This window comes from Neomonachus schauinslandi, chromosome 6 (assembly GCF_002201575.2).
Source record: "Neomonachus schauinslandi chromosome 6, ASM220157v2, whole genome shotgun sequence".
Classification (NCBI taxonomy): Eukaryota; Metazoa; Chordata; class Mammalia; order Carnivora; family Phocidae; genus Neomonachus; species Neomonachus schauinslandi.
The window spans coordinates 8,620,891-8,648,813 of NC_058408.1; positions in this window are offsets into that span (position 1 = coordinate 8,620,891).

Below are 27,923 nucleotides of genomic sequence, written 5' to 3' on the forward strand. Positions count from 1 at the left end.
GTTCCAGAGTTTAACGAGTATGAAAGCCAAGGTTTGAATTTTAGAGGCCAGGAGGAAGGTGATTTATTTCTACATTTGACTGACCGTGAGAAGTCACCAAGAAAGTGGCCAGACTCAGTTGCCTAAATGCTCTTCCCCAGCCCACCCCCAGACGAAAAGCCCACATTTGTAAGGTGTCTTCCTTTCTTCCCTGTAAGTGTGTATTTCGGAGATTTGGGAGCCTCAAGCCCCAAGCCCTTCTTAAAATGCATTTGATATACCACCCTGTGTGGGTGACAATGGCAGGTCTGTCTGCTCGCCTGTCAGCGGGGCCACTCAGCCCTGCAGGTGGAGAAAAAGGACGGTGGCTCCACCTGAGTGCACCTGCGCTCACCTGAGCAGAGTCAAGAATGTGAACAATTCAAGTATTCTCCAGCCGAGGGACGGAGAGAAGCTGGATGCACCTTGCTCTTTGGGTATTTCTCCTTTGTCCCCACCGCTTTTCTTGGCAGAAGGGCGAGTCCGTACTGGACGGTAGGCAGGGAGCCTCAGATGGCTGCCTTGGCTCAGGCGAGCCAGGCTCCAGCAAAGGAGGAGGCAGGAGCGAGAGGAGCCCACCCGAGCATAAGTGAAACCCTCTGACTCTGCCACGTGGGCAGAGTTGAGCTAAGCTCTCTCCTCCATCCCCAAATCTCTGTGTTTTCTCATTAAGTCCGTCTTACCTTCCCCTTTCGGTACATTCCTCTGAGAAGTGTAAAGAGATATGTACCCTTAGGGCAAAGAAGAGATAAATTCCTCCCCTTCCTGATCCCAACTTAAACCCTCTTCGGCTTGACAGCGACTCTCCTCCAGCCCCGTGAGGCAGGGAATTGGACATAATGTGTTGATAGATGGTAACATATATGCTAGTAGGATAATGTCCCTCTACTGTGGCTCTTTTACAAAATCTTGGGTTTGGAAGGACCTTAGAGGTCACCCAGGCCAGTCTCCCACCTCCCCCAGCAATCCCTCTGCAACTCTTCTGACAGGGGGCCATTCAATCTCTGTCTGGACACTTCCAGTGATAAGGCACTCCACACTGCTGAATAGCAGACTCCTACGCATCCTTCAAGACCCTGATCAAATGTCATCTGCTCAGTAAGTCTCCCCCCAAGCAACCCAGGCAGATTAGTTACTCCTTAATTTGTGACCCCTCAGCACCCTTCCCCCACACCACCAGGACATACTACACTGGGATATATCTGCTTACATCCATATCTGTCTCTCCGAGTGGTCTCTCGGAGACCAAGCTTTCCAAGGGAACAAGCTCTAAATTGTTCATCTTTGTATTCTTAACTCAGTCCAACACCTAACGCTGAGATGATGTCCCAATAATGACTGAACATTTAGATGAGCACCTCCTCCTAAGACAGCTCCTACCATATTTGAACAGCTATAATTATTTAAAAACCCACCCTTACGTTGAGTTTATGTCTCCTACAACCCTCTTCTGTCCAGGCTGACTCTCCAGGTCCCTTCCATTCTTCCTCAGTGGATAGAGCTGTGGGATCTCAGCTCTCCTTTTGCCCTGTTCTGGATGGGTTTACCTTGGAGAAGCCAAGGAAATGCAAAACCATGCACTTAGTTCCATAATCTGCCCTGGAGATGCAGTGTGTCACAGAATGGTATGTGACAGCTGGACAGAGAGCAAGAAAGGCTTAGGAAACAAGGTGAGTGCTTCCTGAGTACTGGCCACAGTCCTTCCAAAGGACATCTCCTGATTTTCCTTCAAGTCGATCTCAAGGGAAGATCCTAGTCAGTGTCCCCACTAATGAAATATGAAACCTGGTAGCAAAGGCATACACCCCACCCTCAGGAGACTACGTCACTGCTGCCACAGCAGGGAAAAAGAAGGTGGCAAGTCTTGTAGTGGTCCCAAGGCTTCAGCCCGGAAGTGACACATGATCACATTTTATTAGCCAGAACAAGTCCTGTGACCCCACCCAAACTCCACAGGGAGCTATGATCCTACCAAGTGTCTGGAAGGAAAGGAGAACCGGTACGTTAATGAATGGCCAGAGTGACTATCCAAACAACTCGCACCCAATATAAAACTGGAGAGACGGTGTCGGAGAGGCTGGTACAAAGCAGGTGCTTAATGAATATTTATCAGATAAATAAAATGTGGCACTTCATGTGGGGAAACCAGTATCATTATCCCTCTGCTTGCAAACCTAGTTATATTCTATTTTAACACACATTAAAATACATATTCTATGTTATCGAGTGGGAGAGAAGTAGAACATTGTTTGGTATGATTATGATCTCATCTCGGCCAAGTTATGGATGTACACATACACACAAGGCATGGTTATACGTTATGCAAAGAGAAATAAATGTCTGGGAGCATATTCCACCAAAAATTATTAGTGGGTTATTTCAGTCCAGTGGGTTTTTATGTGACTTTTCAAATTTTATTTTCCTATTTTGTATGATATATTTTCAGTGAGTATGAAAATCAGAAACAAACAATAAAGCAACGTCTATTTCAGGGAAAGAATACACAGATTCCCATTATAAGGAAATGAGGCAGACAATACCAAGAAACACAGGCATGGAGGGGGGAATTCAAAGAAAATAGTCACAATACATCCTGAAATAAGAGCAAGTTTAAAAAAGTGACCTAAGATGACAGAAAGATGTCTGTCCAAGGATGTTCAATGGAGCACTTACGATAGAGAAAAATTTAAAACATCCATCAGAAAATAAGTAAATGTACCAAGAGTGACATGGGCCAGTGGGAAGGACACAGGGGCTCCCAATGGCCAAATCTGGGACAATATGAACATTAAAATGAATAATGATAGCAATGGGTTATAACCCAATGAATAAAACAGAGAATCCTGTTGGAGGCTCCTTCACCCTCAGCACTTGCTGGAGTTGTAGTCATGTGGTCAGTATTCATATCATCACATATTAACACAGTCGGTCCCTCCCTCCTCCTTTAAATATATTCTTTTTCTGACCTTGCAGAACACAACACTCTCCTGGTGCTTCTCCTACTTCACTCGTTCCTCCTCCTCAGTCTTCCTTACTTTGTTCTCCTCCTCTCCTCAAACTCTCCACAGTACAGTCCCCGAGGGCTCAGTCCTCCCTCCCCTTCCCTATTCACATGCTCTGCTCTGGGGCATCTCAAAAAGCCTCATGCTTTCAATCTCATCTGTGTTAATAACTCCCAAATCTGAGTCATCTGAGCCTCACCCTCACTCCTGGGCTGGAGACTGTATCCAACACCTTCAGTGGGACGCCCTATAGACAGCTCAAATCCAGTCTGTTCAAAACTGATCTCTGATCTTTGCCCCAAACCTCATTCCACCCTTGACCTTCCCCTGTGTCAGTTATGTCTTCTCCGTCCTTCCAGGTGCTCACACCAAAACCCTGGAGTCCTCCACGACTCCTCTTCTTCTCCCAGATCTCCCATCCAGTCTGTCAGAAAATCCCTTTGGTGTTGCTTTCCAATACATCCAGAGACCAATCATTTTCTCTCTTCATGCTGCCCAGGCTGTTTCCTCTGCCTGGAACGCTCAGAGCACCTCAGGACCAAGTCCCTCATCTTCACGTCCTTGCTCAAATACCATCTTCTCGGCGGGCTCATTGGTTAAAAATGCAACCCAAACCTTATGCCGCTTTCTTCTTTGATGGCACATATCCCCTTCTTAGGTACATTGTGATTTTTCATTGTGATTTTCATTATGCTTATTGTACACTGTCTGGCACAACATAGTGTACACTCCATCAGAAATGGGATTTTAACTCTTTAGTTCCCTGATTTATTACAAGTGGCACAAAGCAGACATCCAATAAAATTTGTTGAATGAAAAATTGACATCAAAAGTTACCCATAATATCTCGTTATGGAGGAAAGCCAGCTACAAAACCGTAAAAGCAAAATGATGTTATTTTTGGGAAAAAAAAATAGCATGTATACATCATAGCATATATGTAACTGTATGGAAAAATATACAGCAAAGTGTTTATGATGGCTTTTCTGGGTGATGGCATTCTAAGTAATTTCTCATTTATTCTTTTGGCCTTTTAGGTTTGCCTTTTAAAAATGTATGCTTGGGGCGCCTGGGTGGCTCAGTCATTAAGCGTCTGCCTTCAGCTCAGGTCATGATCCCGGGGTCCTGGGATCAAGCCCCACATGGCGGGGACCCTGCTTCTCCCTCTCCCACTCGCCCTGCTTGTGTTCCCTCTCTCATTGTGTATCCCTCTGTCAAATAAATAAATAAAATCTTTAAATTTAAATAAAAAAATAAAATAAATATAAATAAAAATAAAAATGTATGCTTATAGCAATGTCCACAATAGCCAAACTCTGGAAAGAGCCCAGATGTCCATCGACAGATGAATGGACAAAGATGTGGTATATATATACAATGGAATACTACTAAGTCAGTCAGAGAAAGACAATTATCATTGATCTCACTCATATGTGGAATTTAAGAAACAAAACAGAGGCTCATAGGGGAAGGGAGGGAAAAATAAAATAAGACAAAATCAGAGAGGGAGACAAACCAGAAGAGTCTCTTTTTTTTTTTTTTAAAGATTTTATTTATTTATTTGAGACAGAAAATGAGAGAGAGAGAGCACATGAGGGGGGGAGGGTCAGAGGGAGAAGCAGGCTCCCTGCCGAGCAGGGAGCCCGATGCGGGACTCGATCCAGGGACTCCAGGATCATGACCTGAGCCGAAGGCAGTCGCTTAACCAACTGAGCCACCCAGGCGCCCCAGAAGAGACTCTTAACTCTAGGAAACAAACTGAGGGTTGCTGGAGGGCTTGGGGGTGGAGGGATGGGGTAACTGGGGGATGGGCATCAAGGAGGACATTATATGCAATTGATGAGTCACTAACCTCTACCTCTGAAACTAAAACTAAAACTAAAAACTAAACTATTTAAAAAAAAAAATTAGGGGTGCCTGGGTGGCTCAGTCAGTTGGGTGTCTGCCTTCAGCTCAGGTCATGGTCCCAGGGTCCTGGGATCGAGCCCCGCATCGGGCTCCCTGCTCCGCGGGAAGCCTGCTTCTCCCTCTCCCACTCCCCCTGCTTGTGTTCCCTCTCTCGCTGTGTCTCTCTCTGTCAAATAAATCTTATAAATAAATAAATATTAAAAAATAAAAATGTATGCTTATGATAAATTCCTAATGGGAAGGAGATCCATCGGGGAGCAGGAGCATCATGGCTATGAATTTGGGGTTTGGATCCAAACAGACCCAGACATACTTTCTGGTCCTACCAGTTGTTCTCCCTTAAATGGTCCCCTCCTCCATGAACCTTGTAGCTCACAGGTTGAATGAGAAACTCGTGAAGAGCATTTAGCCCAGCACCGCAATACTTGCTATCATGACACATTGGATTTAATCCTCCCAACAAGCTCAGTGGGAAGGCAGCATGATATTCCCATTTTCCAAATGTGAAAGGCAAGTCTCAGAGGGTTAGGTTCTCGTTCCCAGGAACAAGGTACTCCTAGACTTTCACCCACGTCTGCCTGACACGAGAGCCCTTGCTCAGGACACTGTGCCCCACTTCACCTCAAGTCTGCACAAACACTGCGACTGTCACCCTTTGTTTTTTGAGCCCAGAGGAGTCAAGAGAAATAAGAACATTTCTTCCCAGCTTTTCTGTCTAAGAGTAATGAAGGGGATGTCTCGACTGGCAGACGGAGATGCAGGAGTGCTTGGAGACCTCAAAAGCAAGGACATGGAGGTCCTGGGGTGGGGATGGATGTGGCTAGTGTTGGTGGCTGGAATCAGGGCTGACAGCCCCCCGGCAGCCTCACCAGCTCACCCAGCTGAGATGGGACAGCTGCCCACGTGCTGGGGGGCTGGTGACCTCCAGCTCCCCTGTCTCCAGGCCTAAGAGCACTGCTGTTTTCGTTTCTACAAGTTTCTCCTCGGACCCTTACCTAAGCCTCCCGTCATGTCCCCCGGCCTCCCTCCGTTTTTTTTTTTTTTCCAGTCTCTGAAGCCCCACTAAGGAGCAGTTTCATATCAAGAGTAATTCTCGAATGAGGAGAGAACGAAAACCACATCTGCTCGCGGGCAACTATGCTGCAGTAAGTAGGAAATGCCTGCGAGCCGCCTCCCCGGGGGTCAGTGGGCACCAGCCGGCCAGCCGGGGGAGTGCGAGAAGAAATGAAATCTTAATTTCCAAAAAGCCTGGGGAATAAAGCTGCTTGGAAAAAATGTGATCCTTGCAAAGATAAGACAGGCAGAGAAGATTCAATAAAACTACTAGCTTATGGTGAAAACATTTCCCTGTGTACTCTGCCTTCCACACAGTCTCCTCCCAACACACGGTCATGCTCATTCTTCCTCTCTCTCTCCCCTCTCTCCCCTCTCTCTCTCTCTGTCTCTGTCTCTCTCTCTCTCACACACACACACATGCACACAATCAGCTGCTACTAATGTCATTGTAACAGCATGTTCTGGCTCAAGGTATTGGAGAGTTGCCTTCAGTGCTCTGGGTTTAACTGGGCATCTATCATGCCTGAGGAACTCCTCATCCACATTTCCCACTACCACTCCTCCTGCTCTCACCCCTAGTGGAAAACCACTTGATCATGAAAGCAGAGTGCTGGGTTGAAACCAAATGGAAGTTGATTTAACAGTTCAATCGTGAGCACAAGGCTCCCTGAACGGAAATCACAGATTCCAGCTTTATTTCCCCATCTCCGAAAATGTTGTGACCTCAAAGAATTGTCTGCCCTCCCCAGGCCTCACCGGCTTCTACCATAAACCAAGGATGATAACAAAGCTTTGCCACCATGAAGGCAGGTGGCTACATCGAGTCAGCGGTTTCATGAATCCTTTCCAGCTTTAAAAATCACTTATTTAGTCAAAAATCTTTACCATACAAAGTCCTGTCCTCAAGACAGATGGTGAATTCTGGAAGGAAGAAAATGGATGAAGAAAGAAGATAAAGTGTATGAGCGAATGCTCTGCTTGACAGGGTGGTCAGGGAGGTCCGCCCTGATAGAAGGTAGATACTGCAGGTGGGAGGAACATTCTAGGAAGCAGAAGAACAAATACATTCTCTGAGTTTACGGACTCCTTTCTGCGCCCATTTCCAAAGGGGCCAGAGGTCCTTCCAAAGTCGGCTTCCCTCAGAAACTCTAGAAGTGTGGAGGCCTGGCCAGCTCTGTTGTGGAAAGGCCAAACATTGGGAATTAGAGAAACGAACCCTTCCTGTTCTTCCTCACTCCTTCCAGGACCAACTGGAAGGTAGCCACCTGTCTGTGGGCAGGGATTTTCCCAGAGTCCAGCTTCAAAGGGGCCCCCCTTGTTTGGGCAGCAGCTCTCCCCTGCAAAGAGCCCTGGGACCACCCCACCGCCCCCCTCGGGGTCCACAGGGGATGACAATACTTCTTCCAAAGCAACTCAACGAAAGAAAACTCTGCCCTGGTGATGGCCACTTGCCTCAGGGGTCACATTCTCTCACTCTCAGGTAACCCTGAAGCTTGCCTCCCTTCGTGACATTTCAAGGATAGAGCACCTGGTGTGATCGGAAGGAAATAAACGAGCCCAAAATCCTGCTCCAAAATGCAGCACAGGGCCTGCCCGTAAGCAGGCCCAAAATTTCCACTAGAGATTGTTCTTTTGAATTAAGACAGTGAAGTTCCATGTTTAAAATGCAAATACGGCACAGTGTTGATAACACCTTCAAGTGTCATTTGCTTTTAACCCCTATAGTGGGTAGAATCCTGGCCTCCCCCAAAATATATGTCCATATCCTAACTCTAGAATCAGTGAATGGAACCAGTGCCCTCCTAAGAGAGAAGAGAGAGACACACACACAGAGGAGGAGGCCATGTTTCACGGCAGCAGAGACAGAGTGATGGGGCCGCAAACCAGTGAATACCGGGAGCCAGCAGACACCGCGAGAGCACAGAATTGACCTCCCTGAGGACCCTCAGAATGTCAGCCCCTGCCGGCACCTGGACTGGGGGCTTCTGCCCTCCAGAACTGCGAGAGAACCGATTTTGTTTGAAGTTGCCGAACTTGTGGGAAACTAATCTCAGACCTTAGAATTCCTTTATTCTATGAGCTTCTGCTGCTCTCCTGGACCTCGAAGCTCTGGGACCTGGGACACCTACAGGTTTCATCAGGAGGGGAAAGAGAGCAGCAGGAGGTGTGGGCGAAGGGGTGTGACAAGCGGACCCAGGCAGGACACTCCATGTAGCAGAGAGGTCACTGCAGAATATGCAGGGTATGGGCAGATGTGGGCACCCAGGGCAAGTGACGCCAAGAGGGAATAGGCAGGACCAGCCAGAGGACACCTGAGGTGACAGCGACCAACCCCACGGCCTACACTTGATGTTTTAAGTCGCCGGCTTCCAGCGCAAGGCTCAAAGGATCAGACTCATCTCCAGAAGGGAGCCCGGCTGCCCGCCTCCAACTCAGCCTCCTGGAATAGGCTCTGGGCCGAAGCTTTCTCAGGCTGCTTTTCTCTGAACTGAAAGCTTGAAGAACCATGTGACTTGTACTCGAAGGCAAATCATGGCTGTTGGCTTCGGATGAAGAGGTTGCCGGCACCCCAGCCATGGCTCAGGAGACAGTTGACCCGGGATCTGTCACGCCGCAGAGGCCCCAGGGACCAGGGAGAAGTGTCTGTACTAGCAAGCTGGCCCACTTCCAGGCGTGAGCAGAAGCACACACACAAACCCAAGGCCACCGACAGCGGAAATGTCTTGCCCAAATTCCTTTACTTTGCTGAATTTGATGACAGTGATCAAAGAGCCTCCTTGGGAAGCACCTTGAGGATACAGGGGGGAAGACAGCTTCCTTTGGGGTTTCCCAAACACTCCCCTTTTGCGCTTGTTTTTACTTAGTCATTGCCTCCCTCCTGGCCTCGGGCCCCGGAGCCTGCATCCTGCCTGCCCCAGGTAACCAGAGCCCCGAACGCACACAAAGCACCACTATGCCCGGGTGATGTTATCAGGCCCGCCTGGCCTGCTCCACACGGGGAGACAGTGGCCGAGCCAGGGTGGCCGGACTCGCGGCTGCAATAGGACTCCCGTGCTGTCGACTGAGGACAGAGTGGCCTTTGTGAGGGACAAATCATATTGAGGTTTGCCCCTTATTAACATTGCAGTCATCAGAGCATTTTCTTTCCCTGCTTCCAGCACCAAAAGCCTCTATAGGCTTCTGTAGGATGTGGATCGACCCTGGAATTGACATTGGCTGGCAAGGATGCTGTGGCTGGATTCGGCTTCCATCTTGGGGCCATCAGAACACTGAGCACACGTCATGCATGACGCAGAGCAAATCTGGTGGCCCGACCATAACACTTGACTGAAGGCCTGATAGAGCAGGGCTAGACCAGAAAAGATTTGGTCATCATAGAGGGCAACAGTGCCTTTGACAGGAGGGACAACAGATTTGGATCTCTATAACCTTGGATATATATTTGTACCTTACCAAAGTCAGCTGTGTGGCTTTGGACAAGTATCTTGAACTATCTGAGCCTCAGTTTCCTCATCTCAAAATTGGAAATCCCTGTGCCTACTTGGTAGAGTTTCTGTGAAGATTGTGGACAAACTGGTACATGGTAGATGCTCAAAAAATAGTAGCTTTAGTATTAAAGGATTCTCACCCCCAATTCCAGAACTATTAGAGTAGGTCTCAACAGCCCTACCACACAGGTGCATACACATCTTAAGTTCCTAACAACGATCCCAGGACCCTGGGTTCCTGACCTGAGCTGAAGGCAGACACTTAACCAACTGAACCACCCAGGTGCCCTGTTCAGTAACTATTTATTAATGAATATGTAAGTGAAAATGGGAAAAGAAGCTGACCCTCCAATCCCTAGTGGCTTCTGGAAGAGGTAGCACAAGATTCCCATGAGGATAGGAATTTTCTGGGATTGATCTTCGGGCAGTTGGCTGGCTTAAGAGCAAAGTAGACTTTCTCCTATCTGATGACAGAGGGTGAAAGCCTCACTCCCTAAAGGCACCTCTTCAAGGAGCATGGGCAGCATTTGCTGGAGTCATTGACCCCAGACCCCAGAGGGTTTGCAGAGGTTGTTGGACTAAATGAAGGAATCTTGTATAGGTCAGGGACAGCTGCTCTGATAACACAGGACTCCTGAGTGCCGGGTGGCCGCATATAAAGGAGTTGCAGGTGGCTATAAACGTGTGCTGTTCACTCAACGGCCCGCTCTGGGGCTGCTCTGAACGGGAAGAAGGACTCTGTCTGCCGTGAGAGCACAGGAATGGAAGTGGAGCAAAGAAATGGGTCATTAGTCAGAAGACAATGGCCTGAGGTTAGCCTTTTTTCAACCTCTAAATACAACTCTAAGACTCAGGATGTAGCCTACAAATCAACTTTGTTTCTGGAAATCTAGCCTGTACTTGAATAATGTCCCACTCGCCTCTGCAGTAGCCAGAAGCAGAGCAGGAAGGCTCTTATACTATGTGTTTTGTTTTTGTTTTTTTAGATGCAATGGGGAGGCCACCTGACTCACTCCTAACTGTCAATTGTAGTCTGAAATTCCACAATTAGACATGCATTCCTTTAACTAAATGTTCCTTTCCTGTTAAAATACAAGCATCCCTGGCAACCTGTGCTTTGAACTGTGTCAGTCATTTACACTTCATATCAGTTGATATAACCCACTCCTGTCCTTAGGATTTGCTCCCTGAGGCAGAGGAGTTGGGAGTACTCTAAAGAGGATTTCAAGCCCCAAAGTCATTGTTAGTTTCATCTTGATTTTTCCAAGTGTTTTTGCCCCTATCCCAAGCAGTACCATCTTATGTATCAGTCCTCCTGTGATACTCTTCACCATGGGTACTATTTTTTTCTCTGCATTTTCTACCTCCTTATTTCTCTTCTTTCATTCAATTTCTTCCCTGTTTTTCTCTCTACTCCATCTACCCCAAGCCTGAAGAAACATCCATATATATGTTCATAGGCATCCTGTAACATAGGGGCAGTGAGGTGTATGGTAAATAGCACAAAAGCTTTGAAGCTAGAAGGTCTGGCTTAAAAATCTAGCCTCTATTGCTTAGTAGCTATGTGACTTTGGATAATTCACTAGTCTTACTTTCCTCCTTTGGAAAATAATATGTTAAGTCAATCCAGAAGGGAGTTGTGAAAAATTAAGTGTAGTCTCACCAATATGGTTGGGTTGTACCAAAAGATTTCTCCTTTCTCCCTATCTCTATCGAGGCCTGAAAAACAGCACCCAGTGAACCCATGGGCATTGCCTAACTTTGCAGACTGGAGATTATTAACCTGTCTAATGAGCCAATCTTATTTTTTTCATTTTCATTTTCATTTTCCTTGGCTTTAATCTTCCTCTACATTAAGTTGTAATAAGACTGCAACATGGCATCCTGGTCTTGAACCTATAAATGCTTTTTCTGATCAATCTGCCAAAGTTAAATGGAAATCCCATAACTTTAGAACAATGCTTCCAAGAACGCAGTGTTCAGTCTGGCTGCATGCAGCAGAATCTCCAGGAATGTATGCTAAAACTACAGATTCTTGGGCCCTGTCCCAGACTCTTAAATAGGGATCTCTCGGAGTGTGGCCTGGAATCCAATGTCTGCCAAGCACTCCAGGTGCTTCTCACATCCTCCAAAGTTTGAGAGCGATTGTCCTACGGGTGAAGCTTAGTACATAGACTGACCATTGCAACAAAAAACAGGAAGGCACTCATCAGCCCTTATTTACTATTCATAGCAGTAAGACAACCTTTTACCACTGACCATTGAGACCCAAGGACATGACTTGCCTGGATGCTCATAGGCGGTTCATGATGGAGACAAAAGGAAACCCAAGTTCGATGCTTCCAGGCTCAGTTCTCTTTCCACTGCACCATGCTGTCTGACCCTCCAATTGCCTTCAATCCTTCCAAAAAGTTCTCACCACCTAACAAAGGACCTACAAGAGTCCCAGAATCTACAGGCAAAAAAGAGTGAAGCAAGTGTGTGTCTGGGTACGTGTATGAGAGAAAAAGAGTAAGAAACAGAGACACAAACAGAGGGAGAGAAAGAGAGGGAGCCCTCCCTTTTTCCCTTCCTGTACTCATTACATTTTCTCTTCTTTTCAAACTCATCAGAGAGGTTAGATGCCTGATATGTTCTTTTTAAATTCCTGAAAACACAACTAAAAGAGATGATCATCATAATTAAGTTCCATTATGGGGAAGGAATTTAGATAACTAACGGCATTTTTTTTTTAACACTGAGATTTGATCTATATGTCCATCTAAGTATCTTATGTGCTTTCTTATAGTTGGGAACTGTTCTATCGAGTTTCATGCTTCCACCTGATAAAAGATTGCTGGACCAAGGTAATCATTTAAAACGTTAGCTATTATGTGGCAGAGAAATGAATTGAATGATGCCTCAGGAAGCGTGCAGTTGAAAGAGCAGTGGTCTGAATGTCAGCAGATTTGAGGTTCCAGCCCAAAGAATGAGCTATAGAACCCTCGTGGGCCTCAGGCTCCTCACTGAAAAAAATGAGAGAGAAAACTTGAGGGCCTCATGACCTTGCCCTGCAGAGCAGTGTGCCCAGAAGTGCTTGTCATTATTCATGGGAAATGCCGCAGGACAGCACATCTCATCTGGGAGAGTCTTGACACATATTCTTGGAAGAAAGGCCAGAAGAGATTCTAAAGGGAAGAACCCAATTTTAAGCTCTCGACCCAGCTTTCCCCAAACCCATTTCATTCTCCATTCAAAAAGCATTTATTCAGCACCAACTTCATCCCAGGCACTGTTCCAGCAGCTGGTGGTTGGACAGGGAACATGACGCAGAGCAATGCCCTCCCACAGGGAGCTGACATCATAACGGGGGAGACACTGCAAGCAAAATTAAAAATTAAAATATATAGCATCTGAGATGATGAAAAGAATTAGGGATGATAACAAATCAGAGAAGAGAGTTGGGGTAGAAGGGAGGTGTGAGTGACCAATATTCTTCAAGAAAAATTCTTTGTAATATCTCTGGACCTGACATTGCACAAAAACATAACCCATGCAACCCTGTTCTGGAAGGTGGGTAAGGGTCTATCTACTCTTAAAACTGTCTGTTTCCAAAGAATGATCACAGTGCGCATCTTGCTTATAAGTAAGGAGAGGGAGAGATGGCCTTTGGTACCAGAACTGGTTAGAGTCAGATGACTCGCATGATGTCACAGAGAGTATAATTTAATCCACCCACCCTTTGTTGGCCAAGCACCCCTCTGGACACCATCAGGAGACCCTTGCCCTTGTCTGGAGGCAGCTGGATAAATCAGCTGAGAAGATGGGTCTGGGTCAGTGTCTGCAGCACAGTGGAATACAGTGAGATATTAGAGAATCTGGCGGTTTGTCATCTGGTCGCCATTCTGTCCCTAGCTGGTGATCTGTGGTCATTCCACCGATGTGGGCCTCAACGTCATTAAAAATGTAGATGTGGGACTGGATGACCTGACCTCCAAAATTGCTTATTTTGGTGAAATGCTATTTTATATATCTGCATGAGATAGATTTATGCATTCACTTAACAAACATCTATTGAGTTCCCAGTGATACTTGGCTCTGAAGCCAAGGTAAATAATCTAAGAACTCTTTAAAAAAAAAAAAAAAAAACTCTCATTTAGTAATGTTTTTGGCTAATGTTTACTGAGCACTTACTATGTGCCAAGAACTGTTCTGAATGCTTTTCATATATAACTTACAACCCTTTGAGGTAAATACTATTATTAGCCCCTTTGTGGGAGGCAGAATTCGAAGGCAACCCAGTGACTCTTGCCTTATGTGCTGCTCTGGGGTTGAATGTGGGTGGAATCTGTGAATTTGATGAGATGTCACTTCCGTGATTATATGGTAAAAGGTATTTTGCCAAGGGAATCTAAGTCCCTAACCAGGAGGGGTGATGTCAGCAAGATGGAGATATAGGAATTTCCAGTTCTTGTCTCCTCATAGAAACATCAATTTAAACACTATCCATACAGGAAAATACCTTCGCAAGAGCAAAGTACTCCAGGTGAGAGATTACAGCACCTAGGAGGAGCACTTACATTAAGAAAGACACATTCAAGAGGTTAGGAAGACAGTATCACATTCCCTCTATCACTCCTCCCCCAAACCTGGGAGCTCACAGAGAGACACCCTCCTCATGGGGAAAGGAGAGTGAAATGAGCACCCAACTTCACTGTGGTCTGTGGGGCCAACTAGGCACCAGTGACCATTGGATGGGCCTGGTGACTGGGTCATGAAGGCTCTAGGTTGGCCCTCTTACCAGCCTGGCTCCACAGCTCCAGGCTCCTGACCCACCCCAGCACCAGACCCATCCCCACAGGTTCTAGGTCTCCACCTGTTTCAGACCAGCCCCTCGAGCCTTGGGAACTGGGGTCCAGGCCTGCCCAAGTAGAGCTTGAGGCCAGGTTGGTCCCCATGGACTCAGATTCCAGGACTGGTCCAGCACCAGGCCAGCTCTTGTGAACCCCAGCTGCAGGCCCACTCCTGCGGATCCAGGCTTCAAGCCCAAAACACTGCAGTCCCAGCAGCAGGACTGCTTCCATAAACCCAGGCACCAGGCATGCCTCCAGTGGACCCTTGTGTCAAGCCAGCCCCCAGAGACTCAGGACCTGGTCTGTCTGCATGGACCCATGTGCCAACCCCACCCCAGCACCAGGCCGGCCCTTGCAGACTCAGCCTCAAGTTTCCCTCTAGTCCCAGGTTGGCTCCTGTGGCTTCAAGGTTCAGGCCAGCCCACATCAACTTAGGATCCAGGCTGCAGGCCTGCCTCCATGACCCAGTCACCAGGCCCACCCCAGGGATCACTGGTGCCTAGCTGGCCCCACAGAACCAGGATCCAGGACTGTCCTGCTGGACCTAGGCTCAAGAATGGCCCATTCGAGAACTCTATCAGGAAGTCTGACTATATGTGAAAGTATAAAATTCACTGTAAAGGTAAGAATATAACCAAATCCAGAATAGTCTAATACTGTAATGGTGTTATGTAAAGCACTTTTAATACTAGCATCAAAGTTAAAGACAAAAACATTAAAAAATAACTCTAGCTCCAATAATTTGTTAGTGGATACACCATATATAAAACATTTCAATTGTACAGCATTTTTCACAGAACTAGAAAAAATAATTCTAAAATTTGTATGGATTCACAAAAGAGACCTAATAGCCAAAGAAAGCTTGAAAAAGAAAAATAAAACTTGTAGTATCACAATTCCAGAGTTCAAGTTATGTTACAAAGTTGCAGTAATTAAAACAGTATGGTACTGGCACAAAAATAGACAATGGATCAATAGAGCAGAACAGAAAACCCAGAAATAAACCCACAACTACATGATCAATTAATCTTTGACAAACCAGGAAGGAATATGCAATGGGAAAAAGACAGTCTCTTCAACAAATGGTGTTGGGAAAACTGGACAGCCACATGCAAAAGAATGAAACTGGACTACTGTCTTACAACATATACAAATATAAATTCAAAATGGATCAAAGCCCTAAATGTGATACTGAAACCATAAAATTGCTAGAAGAGAGCACAGGCAGTAATTTCTCTGACATCGGCTGTAGCAATGTTTTTCTACATATGTCTCCTGAGGCAAGGGAAATAAAAGCAAAAATAAACTGTTGGGACTACATCAAAATAAAAAGCTTTAGCACAGCAAAGGAAACAATCAACAAAACTAAAAGACAACCTACTGAATGGGAGAAGATATTTGCAAATGACATACCCGATAAAGGATTAGTATCCAAAATATATAAAGAACTTATACAACTCAAAACACACACACACACAAAAACAAATAATCCAATTTAAAAATGGGCAGAAGACATGAACAGACTTTGCTCCAAAGAAAATATATAGATGTCCAACAGACACATGAAAATATGCTCATCACTCATCATCAGGGAAATGCAAATCAAAACCACAATGAGGTATCACCTCACCCTTGTCTGAATGGCTAAAATCAAAAACACAAGAAACAACAAGTATTGGCAAGGATGTGAAAAAAAAAGAACCCTCGTGCATTGTTGGTGGGCATGCAAACTGTGCAACCACTATGGAAAACAGTATGACGTTTCTTTAAAAAATTAAAAATAGAATTACGATATGATCCAGTAATTCTACTCCTGGGTATTTACCCAAAGAATATGAAAACACAACTCAAAGAGATATATGCACTTCTGTTTACTGCAGCATTATTTACAATAGCCCAATTATGGAAGCATCCCAAATGTCCATCAATAGATGAATGGAGAAAGAAGTGGTATGTATACACACACACACACACACACACAATGGACTATCACTCAGCTATTACAAAGAATGAAATCTTATCATTTGCAACAACATGGGTAGACCTAGAGGGTATAATGCTAATGAAATAAGTCAGAGAAAGACAAATACCATATGATTTCACTCATATGTGGAATTTAAGAAACAAAACAAGCAAAGGGAAAAGAGAGAGAGAGACAAATCAATTATAGAACAAACTAATGGTTACCAGAGGGGAGGGGAGTGGAGGGATGGGGGAAGTAGGCGATAAGGATTAAGGAGCACACTTGTTGTGATGAGCACCAGGTGATGTATGGAAGTGTTGAGTCACTATATTGTTCACCTGAAACTAATATTACTATGTTAACTGGCATTAAAATAAAAATTTTTTTAAAAAGTACAGTTATCATGATGAGCACTGAGTAATGTGTAGACTTGCTGAATCACTAATATAACACTGTACATTAATTATACTGGAATTTAAAAAAAATTAAAAATAAACATTTAAATTGTGACATCAATAACAAAATGTAGGCAGAGTAGAAGTTAAAGTGTGGAGTTTTTGTATGCAGTTGAAGTGAAGTTGTTATCAGCTTAAAATTGACCATTATAACTGTAAGATGTTTTGTGTAAAACTCATGGTAACCACAAATAAAATACCTATAGGATATACACGAAAGATAAAGAAAAGAATCAAAGGAAGACAGTAAAAGATGAGGAAAAGAACAAAGGAACTATAAAACAGTCAGAAAAAAATTAATAAAATGGCAATAGTCAATCCTTACCCATTGATAATGACTTTAAATATAAATGGATTGAATTCTCCAATCAAAAGATCAGAGTAGCTGAATGTATTAAAAAATAAAAATACCAAGACCCAAACATATGCTGCCTACAAGAGACTCACTTCAGCAGTGAGGATACTCACAGACTGAAAGTGAAGGGAAGCAAAAGGATATTCCATGCAAATCACAGTTAAAAGAGAACAGTGGTAAATATCCTTATAACAAATAAGACAAAGTAGATGTTAAGTCAAAAGCTGTAACAAGAGACCAAGAAAGTCACATATAATGATAAAGGGGTCAACTCATCAAGAGAACATATATGCACCCAACATCAGAGTATCTAAGTATATAAAGAAAATATTAACGGAACTGAAGGAAGAAATAGACAGCAGTACAGGACTTCAATACTTCACTTTGAACAACGGATAGATCATCCAGACAGAAAATCAATAAGAAAACAGTGTAGGTGAACACTAGAGACCAAATAGACCTAACAGACATATACCTGGGATCTTAAAAAAAAAAAAAAAAGAAAAACCCAAAGAAGCAGGGAGAAAAAAAGGAGTTACCAGGGGCGGGGAGTGGTATAAGTCTACAGTTCTAATATACAGCATGATGACCACAGTTAATAATACTTACGGAATACCGGAAACATACCAAGAGAGTAGATTTCAGGTGCTCTCATCACACACACAATAAAATGGTAACTATGTGAGGAGATGATGTATTAATTAGCTTGAAGTCATCATTATATTTCTATCGTTTTCATATTTATATGACAGAATCATGTATCTGTATATCAAATCACTGTGTTGTATACCTCAAACATAGGCATTTTTTAAAATTTAAAGATATTTAATTCAGAAAAAATGCTCTGGAAAGTGTGCACCAGACCATTTTCCAACACGAATGTTTGTTGGTGTCAAGGGACAGTAAGGACTCAGTGCCAGCATTCTCCCACCTACGTGTGAAACTTAGCTCGTGTTTAGCTTAGCTATTGCCATTTTTCCATGACCAAACAGGCATCTGAAACCACAGAATAAAACTGTTTTATTCTGCCTAGCAAAACTACATTAAGTGAAATTTTGTAAACCAAAATTGTTCTCAGACCAAAATAAATTTAAGTCAAATATCAAACAAAACTAAACAAAACAAGGTCCCTAATAGCTGACCTTAAGAAAGAGAGATTCTACTGGATGAGTTGAACTATCAGGTGAGACCTTAAAAGAGACGGGGCACTTCCTGAGGAAATTCAAAGCATCAAAGACTTGATGACAGGGAGATTCTCCATTTCTGGCTTTAAGAGTAGAGAAGATCACTCGGTGAGGGATGGGGAACAGCATCTAGAAGCTGAGAGTGACTTCTGATCAACAGCCAGGAGGAAGGCAAGGACCTCAGCCCCACAGCCTCAAGGATTTGGATTCTGCCCACAACCTGAATGAGTCTGGAAGCAGATTCTTCCCTAGACAAGCCTCCAGATGAGAACACAGCCCAGCCAACTCCTTGATTTCAGCCTGATGAGACCATGTGCAGAGAAGACAGTCATGCTGTGTTCAGACTTCTGACCTATAGAACTATGAGCTAATAAATTGGGGTTGGTTTAAGCTGCTCAGTTTGTAGGGATTTGTTGTACAGCAACAGAAAATGAATATACCCATTCATAGATTGGAAAACTGAGACAGAGAAGGGTAAATAACTTGAGCACGATCACATAGCCAGCAAATGCCAGGGCTAGGATTATGACCGATGCTAACTGGTTCCAGAGCCTGCGTCCTTCCTGTATGCTCTGCTGTTCAGCAGGGAACTATACCAGCAAGCAAATGCCTACAGTACAGTTTACTAAGTGCCATAACTAGAATTAACAGTTAAAAAAAATAGTAGTGTTCAGCTCTAATAGAGGAATAAATCGGTGATGTCCTCTGTGGAGAGCCCATTGTGAAACAGTCACGAATTTTGCTAGCTGGCTGTTAAACTGTTAGCATCTTGAAACAGGCCATGATAGGAGTAATTTACCTAATGAAAATTGGTAAATACTACAAATCAGGTTTTTGTTTTTGAATGGGACAGCATGTTAATCAGCAAGCCCTGGATTGGCGATTCCTCCAAGACTTAGCCGGTATCGAGTACCCCTAGAATACAGAGAAAAGGGAGGATCATCGTGTGATGGGTCAGTGTAGGACAGCGGCTAGTTCGTGAAGCACAGTGCAGAGTACGGGAAGAGCATTTCAAGCGGAGGGCAGCATAGCTGTAGAGTGGTACAGAGGTGGGGGATGTCACGTGTGTGAGCACCTGGAGCAGAGAGCCATGCTGAGCACACCACTCTCCACCACGAGAGGCTGGCGCAGGGCACTGCCATGAGAGCAGAGTGTGCTCTGCGTGGGAGGGGTCTGGATGGAGCCCAGCAACCTACCAGATGGGGTGGGGGGTGGCGCACTCACAGCTGTCCATCAAGCACGACCCAGAGGCCCAGGGCCCAGTATTCTGGAATGGGAAGGTGGGGATCAGGGCCCCATCAGAAAGAGGAGTGCTAACATGAGCCCAGCTGGAAACAAAGCTGAAATCAGCTGACATTGGACTGCGTGTAGCCCTTAATATAACAGCCATATGAACTGGACGATGGAGGCAAGAACTGCCCTCAGGAGTTTGGTTCAATTTCAGCACTAAGTCCACTAGTTAAAAAAATAAATAAATAAATAAATACAAATTTATCAACCTGTACTTGCAAAACTTTTCTCAGAGTCCTACTATGTAGCATCAAAATAACTGGTTGAAAAGAAAACATTTCAGTCTTCTAACCCAGGTGTATCGTGTCCTGGGGACAATAAGAACGTTTATTGGCATGTGTGTTTAGTGACCTCTGTTGACCCCACTTTTGTGTCTCTTTCGATCCTCCTCGCCTAACTGCTGCAGCCGGCTTCACGTCGGTATGACTGGACGGTCCCTTGCCTCAGACCTTCACCCCTCACCTCCCACCTCTGGCCTTCTCTGTCGACACTCTGCCTTGGGACACCTCAGAAACCCACCTGGAGCCCTAACCTGCACAACCCAGAAATGCAAAACAGTTAATATACCTGGGGTAAAGCTTTGGTCAACTGTAGAAAGAAGACAGTGGGGACGTGTCTGTTTCCCCTTCCCTCCCCGCATGGATGGGCTTGAGAGGTGCCTCATAGAACTCAGATGGCCAAGGGGTGGGAAGCAAGCAAGCCGTCACCTGCCTTGGTGACCAGCTCACCCCTCCCACGCTTTGGTCTGCCGTGCTTCACTCCTGCTCCCAGGGCCCTTCTCTGTTAAATCTTTGACTCAGCTCTGCTTTCTGGGAAACCCACGTTGAGCTATGTACTGACTGGATGTGCTATTATCTTATGAATGTAAATACGAACAACAATCAAGCTACCCACCAGGAATGGACAGTTGAGAAAATCAGAAAACTTTCCTAGTGAAGTTTTTTTTCTGATCCTCAGATTTCCCAGTTCCCCTAACCCACAAATATCTAAAGTTTAGATAACATGCGGTACACTTACCATGGTTTGGAAGAGGTAAAATTTCAAAGTTTGTTCAATAGATTAATCTGGGAAGGGGCAGAGGGACAGAATCTCCAGCAGACTCCCCACTGAGCCGGGGGCGCGGGACTCGATCTTACGACCCAAGAGATCATGACCTGAGCTGAAACCAAGAGTCAGGCACTCAACCGACGCAGGGACCCAGGTGCCCCTCATCTTCTTTTAAAAGTAGGGGCTACACTGTAGATGATGTTCATATTTTTTTTTAAGATTTTATTTATTTATTTGACAGAGAGATAGACAGAAGAGCACAAGCAGAGGGAGTGGCAGAGGGAGAGGGAGAAGCAGGCTCTGCACTGAGCAGGGAACCCGATGCGGGACTCGATCCCAGGACCCTGAGATCATGACCTGAGCCGAAGGCAGACGCTTAACCATCTGAGCCACCCAGGCGCCCGATGATGTTCATATTTTTAAGGGTCTTGCTTGCTGCAGGAACTTCCCTGAAGACTCACAGTAAGACTACGCATATTGTTATTTCCACGTCAGAAGTGAGGAGCCGAGCCCTAAGTCCACAACACCTGCCCAAAGAGGTACCTGTTCGCCTACAGCTGCCACGCTCTTGCCCCCGCACTCAGCGCACCCCATACTCCGTCTCCACACCCCCCTCACCTTGAACGTCCCCAGCTGTCCCTGCTTTTGCCCAAACTGTTTGTTCCTCTGGCCCAAATGTGCTTCTCTAACCTTTGCTTGTTGAAGTTCATCATTTAAAACCTAGCTGAGATGCCATGTTCTCATTTGGAATTAATTCTCCCCCAACACATCTCATAAAATCTTGCTTGAATCTCTTTTCTAGAGCTTAAGTCTATTTTGTGGAGAAATGTCATGTAGGTGTTTAACTTCCCAATCATACTACAAGGTTGGAGGGTGGTTCCCCCTTGTCTCCTTCCAGCACCACACACAGTAGCCCCCCCCCACGACATGCTCATCATCTCGTGAATTACATGCAGAGCCGTCAGGACTGGAAATCAGAGTGCCTAAAGTCTAGACCCCACAACTTCTTCTTTGGGTGTTATGCTGCTCAACGTATTCATGGTCTTTGCCAATCCCTCCCCTGATCCCAAGGCCCATGTGTTATTGATTTCCTTTGGAGGGGTGTGTGTGTGAGAGAGATGAATAGGTCAGGGGAGAGTCAAGGGCAGCATATGGTAAATGGGACTAAAATATATTTGTGGGAATGTAAGGGGATATCCAATTAAATACTTACTTTTATACTGTTCCAATTGTGAAACTAAGAACTGGTCCTTTTCCCTAAATGAATGTTTTTTATGGAAAGAATATGGACCACTGGAAATGAGTGAAATAAGAGCAAAGTGTCACAACTCCAGTCAGAGTACGGTGCACACTGACAGTGGAAAGAGGTGGAGAGGGAGGTGTGTGTCCTTCCAGTACCAGAGCATCCCAAGCAACTATCTCTCCTAGTCAGACAAGGAAGAAAATCCCACAGGGGATTCCCGGAGGTAAAACTGTAAGGATTGGGCACAGGTCCTGGGGGCACCATTCTTTTACGGGGCTCACTATGACTCTTACTAAGAGTGTACAGGGTACTTCCATCTCTGACAGCATGGTGTACTAAATAACTTGGACCAAGCTTCTCACAGAAAATAACAACAACAACAAAAATGGCAGGTTATTTTTTAAACATCTTGACATGCAGTCAAGAACATACAGTAAAGTAGAGATGCCTCAGAGGATTTCCCCTTGAAATCCAAGGGGAAAATGTCAAGAAACACAAGCAGAGCCCTGAAGCTGATGTTCTCCCTGAAAACATTTGCCTAACCCCCGCTTACCATGAGTTTTAGATTACATACCTCACCAGACATGGAGAACAGTAGACAACCTGACAGGACACAGCTTGGGAAGACTAACAGAAGACTCTAAGTGAAGCTGGAAATCCAAAGGATTATAACCTCAGTGACGAGTAAATTAGAAATCCCCCCACCTGGGAAAAGGAAGAAAAATTAATGCTCTCAAACCTGAGATGTGGGTAAAGGAAAAATTCTCCCCCAAATTTTGTAACCATTAGCCAACCCTCATGAGTGTTTGAAGTCCAGATTCGTATTACCAGAATTGTCTGAAAAATCTTAAGGCAGAAATTGAATTAGAAAGCAAGCCCAGGTTGGTAGTGTATCCTATCACATGGAAAAATACTTTGATCCTCTTTGAAGGTACCCATCTTCAACCTAGGCCTCAAATAATCCCCACAGATATGCTCTAAAAAATATAAGCTCAGAGTTAACACACACACACACACACATCCACATGAAAACAAAGCACCATGAGTGAGAGCCTGTAAGAACAATAGATCAATCAGACCTGTCAAAATTTCAGCTGCTGGAATTATTAGGCACAGATTATAAAATAAGTATGCTAACTATGTTTAAAGAAATAAAGTAAGAACTGTATGAGTTTCAACCATAGTAAAAAAAATACACTGTACATTGGGACCCAGCAGGTGTGCACACTCACACACACTCATTTGAATATAACCTGTTGCCATGCAATTCAAGGAGGTGCTGCTCATATCACAGCAACAGCCCTGAAACATAAGTACTGTGCAGAGTGGGGTGTGTGCGTGCATGGGTGTGTATACAGAGAGATTTGTGGATAAACTCAAACAAGTGTCTTAGTAAACAATACCTGTACTTTAAACAAACAAATGATACTTAACTTTCCTATGTGGGGTATGTTCTAATACAGTCAACTCTATTTTATCCCAAATGCTGATGAGGAAGTGAACCACCATCCACAATTTGCAAAACACTCTTGCAGATATGCACCAAAAAACATGCAAAAAATGTTCAGGAGTGTTGCTTTATAATAGCCCCCAAACAGACACAGCTAAATGTGCATCAGTAGAATGGATAAAAATATTGTGCTCGTTTCTTCTACTGCAATATTGCACCTCTTCAGGGGAAATGAATAAGCTACAACTACATGTGACAACAGGGATGGCTCCCAGGAGGATGGCTGTTGAGGGACAAAGTCTTAGAAGAATGCACACCAACAGTCAATGTTGAACTATTTCAAACAAAGTAAGTTGCAAATATCATCATATGGCCTGTGTTTAATTTAAAGCTTATTGGCCTCAACTAATTTAGATCACAAGGAAGTGACTAAAAGGAGACAGCTGTACTTACAAAGTTGCAGATATGCGAGGGACTAAGTCCCCAGATGGAATTCTCCAGGGGCTCCCTGCCAACACGGAGAACTTCTGCAGCTCAAGTCCTTGAGAGCCGTGGTCTTTCTCGCCATTATATCCTCAGCAGCCTCAAGGCCTGGCACTTAGCATACACTCATTAAATATCTGGTGGAAGACAGAAAAAAATGGATGGGAGGGAGGGAGGCAAGACAGCACAGATTGTATCCCAGGCGTTGGCATTTGTAGGCCTTAAATCTCTACCTAAAGTCTGTGGAGATGCAAATCCTGAGACGGAGTCCAGGCTGAAAGCTTCAGAATCATAGGCAAATCTGCCCAGCGCTGGGAATCTGCTTTCTCCACTTTAAAGGAGAACAGGCTTGGTTAGGGGGGTGGTGGTGAGGAACAGGTGTAGCAGTGCTTGGCCAGTGACTGGTCACCTACTAAAGCTTCATGTAAATGCTCGTTGGTCCCCGACATGCTTTGGCCCCGAGGTCTCAGACCTCCCTGTAAACATGTTTCTGGATCATTTGCCTCCAGAGGCCTCTAGGGCCATAAACCTCTCCCCCTTCTGCTGGCTGCTGGCTGAACCCCTTGAATGGCAGACAAGTCTTTTCTCTGCAATCAGAGATAAGGATACAGAAAGGGTGTTGACAATAAGCCTCACCTGCCTCACGGGAGCAGGCAGGCCCTCAATTGCTGGGTGAGTGTGAATGAAGCCGGTGATGAGGTGAAGAGACTTGCTTACCCAGGGGGCAGAGCCAGGTCACCAGGGGGCCCAGGTCAAGAAATTGAGAGGCCCTGGGCACTGGGGGCTGGGCTGGAATCCAAACCCATTCTTCTCTTTCAGAGAAAGGCCTTCACCTGGGCTACTCACTGACGCTTTCCTCTCCCTCCTCGTCCCCCAGTCTAAACATTTGGAAGTTGAGGAATGTCACCCAACCTGAGCAGAGCTGCAGTCAGCAAGCAGGTGGGCCACCGAGGCTCCAGTCTTTCCATCCATAGAGCAGAGCCCGTCAGAAGAATTGGGGCAGCCCTCCCAGTGCCACACCTGCAGAAGCCCACACGCCCCCAGGCTGTCTGCCTGAGACAGAGACACTGTTGGAACACCCTCCCTGCCATTCCTGCCCTCCATGGTTCAGCCCCAGGCCCAGGTCAGCACATGTGCTTCCAACCCAAAGGGCCAGGAGTTGCGACACAGTCGAGAGGCTTCCAGGACCAAGGCGACCCAGGCTGCAGGGTGGGTGGCAGCAGCACCAGTAGCTGGAGCCTGAAGTCCCCAGGACTGGGGGATGCAGAGGCACTTGGCACGTGCAGTTGCACCGACCCCGCTGAAGGGTCAAAGGGTAATGGAAAATATAAGTAAGAAAGATCAAATGCTAAAAGCAGCGTGTTCTTGGATGATCATTACGTGCCCGGTGCTTTATATGCATGGCTTCCTTTAATCCTTGCAGCGCTGCAGCGGTAGGTACTAAGATTAGCCCCATGCTACTGGGGTACAGAAAGTTTCACAAAGTTGCGCGATGGTAAGGTACACAGAGCTGGTCTCATAAACCGAGGGCGTCTGACTCCAGAACCGACTCTCCTTACCACATCGCTCTTCTGCCCACCGCGAACAGCAGTCTGTTTCCGCGGAGGTTGGTTTTCTGACCTGAGACCGCAGGGTGTCAGGCCGTGAGTTCTACGGCGCCGAGGGCAGGGCAGCGCCAGAACAGAGACGCCAAGCCCTCTCCTACTGACGGGTAGTAGCACTTGAAGCGCCGGGCACTGGCGAGGAGCCGGCACACTAACATGAACAAGCCAGGGCACAGTCTCTGCGGGCCCGTGACGCAGTCCAAGGGGAGCTCCGAGGGCCCAGCAGGAGGGCAGAGGCCTCGGACACAGGAGGAAGGGTCAGCGGACCGCCCGGAGGATGCGGCATCTAACCTGAAAGCTGGAGGACAGGTAAATTAGCCCAGGGCGTGTGCGCGTGCGCGTGCGTGCGCGCGCAGGGGGCGGGGCGTGGTATGGGATATTGTAAGATGAATAACCTGTGCAAAGACATGCTGGCGGGAGAGAGTGTGGCAGGCTGGAGGGCGTCTGGGGGGTTCTGGGGACTAGAGCCAGGGTACAAGGGGAAGAGGTGGGGGAGTGGAGACAAGGCTGTAGATCTTTCAAGCCGGCAGCAGTGGTGTCAAATTCACCTTCAGAAAGATCACTCTGGCGTTAGGGTATATCCAGGAGAAGAGCAGTCTTCCCCCTCGCATGGACAGTGGGGAAAACAACTGCTGTTAGGGATGCAGGGCTGGGGCTTCAAAGCAGTGTCTGGAGAAGGGTTCAGGGAAGGCTAGTAGAGCCTCCTTCTACTGCACTGACGCCCGGGCGCCCCAGAAGCGTGCCATCTGGGGAAAGATGGACCAGGCCCTTGGGCTAGAGAGGCTCATGGGGCAAGAACCCACAAGCTGCTTTAGTCTGACCCATGTGCCCCTTGACAGAGGTGTCCACAGTGGCACACAGGCAGGTGCCACCCTGGGGCTGGCAGGTGCATCCTGGCCAGAGAGCAACCCCCCCAGAGCAGGTAGGAGCAGAGCATGTGCCAGTCACTGGGAACAACCCATCTCTCTGTCTCGTGTGTTTTCCCCTCCAATCCCTCCTTCCCACTGCTGCCAGAAGGACCTGGTATAAAACCTATCATGCCTCTGCTCTACTCAATAGTCTTCAAAGTGATGGTCGGCAAACTGCCAGAACCTTGGTAGGGATGAAGACAGTAGCGCCAAACTATGCCAGCAGTTAGCCCTTCTTCACGCCCACACCCATTTCAAAAAAAGCCACTTTCACTCAAGAATGTAACAGATGAACCAGGGAAAATGATTAATTTTATTAAATGTCAACACTTGAGTACACATCTTTTTGATATTTGGTGTGATGCTCTGGGAAGTATGCACACAGGACGTCTGCTTCCTGGAGTCTGCTTAGGTCACGAAGGGCCCTTGTGTGATGGTCGAGTTGTGAGCTGAGCAAACTGCTCCTTTTGCAGAAGACCAGTTTTACTTGAAAAAATGGCCACCCCGTGGTTATGCAGATTTAAAACTTGTTAGACATTATCTCCAAAATGAGCAAATCGAACCTATCACTTTAAGAGGAAAAGCTGATGGTTTTTGTTGCCAATGACCAAATTTTGACGTTCGAAAGAAAATCAGAATTTTGAAAACTCACATGTGCTGGTGAGCTTGACAGCTCCCCAGTACTTCAAAAACTTTTCTGATGAGCTCAGTTGGCGATATTTGCAAATACGACATCGTTGGTGTGGTGCCATGAAATGTGTCAACACTGGAAAGGTCTGCCCAACTCGGAGCATTGATATTACACCAACGACCAACAAATGATGTCACGAAATTAAGTATGGATTAAAAGACCTATTCAAAGTGCAAGACTGACCACTGGACTTTTTTAAAAATAAACTTCATTTTTTACAACAGTTTTAGGGAAACTATGTCTTTCAGGGAATTTCCATACAACCCAAGCCTCGTTCCCCCGTTATTAACTCTGGCGTTAGCATGGTACATTTATTATGATGAATGAACCAGTGTTGATACATTATTGTCAACGCAAGGCCCTGCTTTATTGGGGTTCCTTAGTTTTTACCTAATGTCCTTTTTCCCATCCAGGATATCACATTATGTTTCATGTCATGTCTCTTTAGGCTTCTCTTGCTCGGACAATTTCTCAGACTTAACTTTGTTTTTGATGACCTTTGTCAGGTATTTTGCAGAATGTTCCTCAACTGGAATTTGTCTGATGTTTTTTCTTGATTAGACTGGGGTACGGTTTGGGGGACAAGACCACAGAGGTAAAGTGCTGTTTTCATCACATCACATCAAAGGTACATACTGTCGACCTGATGTATGACTGTTGGTTTCACTTCAGTCACCTGGCTGAGGGAGTGTTTGCAAGGTTCCTCCACTATTAAGTTACTTTTTCCTCCCTTCTTGTGCTGTCCTCCTGGGAGTAGATCACTATCTGCAGCCCACACTTAAGGAGTGGGGAGTTGAGCCTCCTCTCCTCAAGGGCACAGTATAAATTAGTTGGAATTCTCCACATGGGAGATTTATCTTTTCTTTCTTTCTTTATTCAACCATTCATCTATATCAATATGGACTCATGATATTTATTTTATACTTTGGGTTATAATCCAATACTT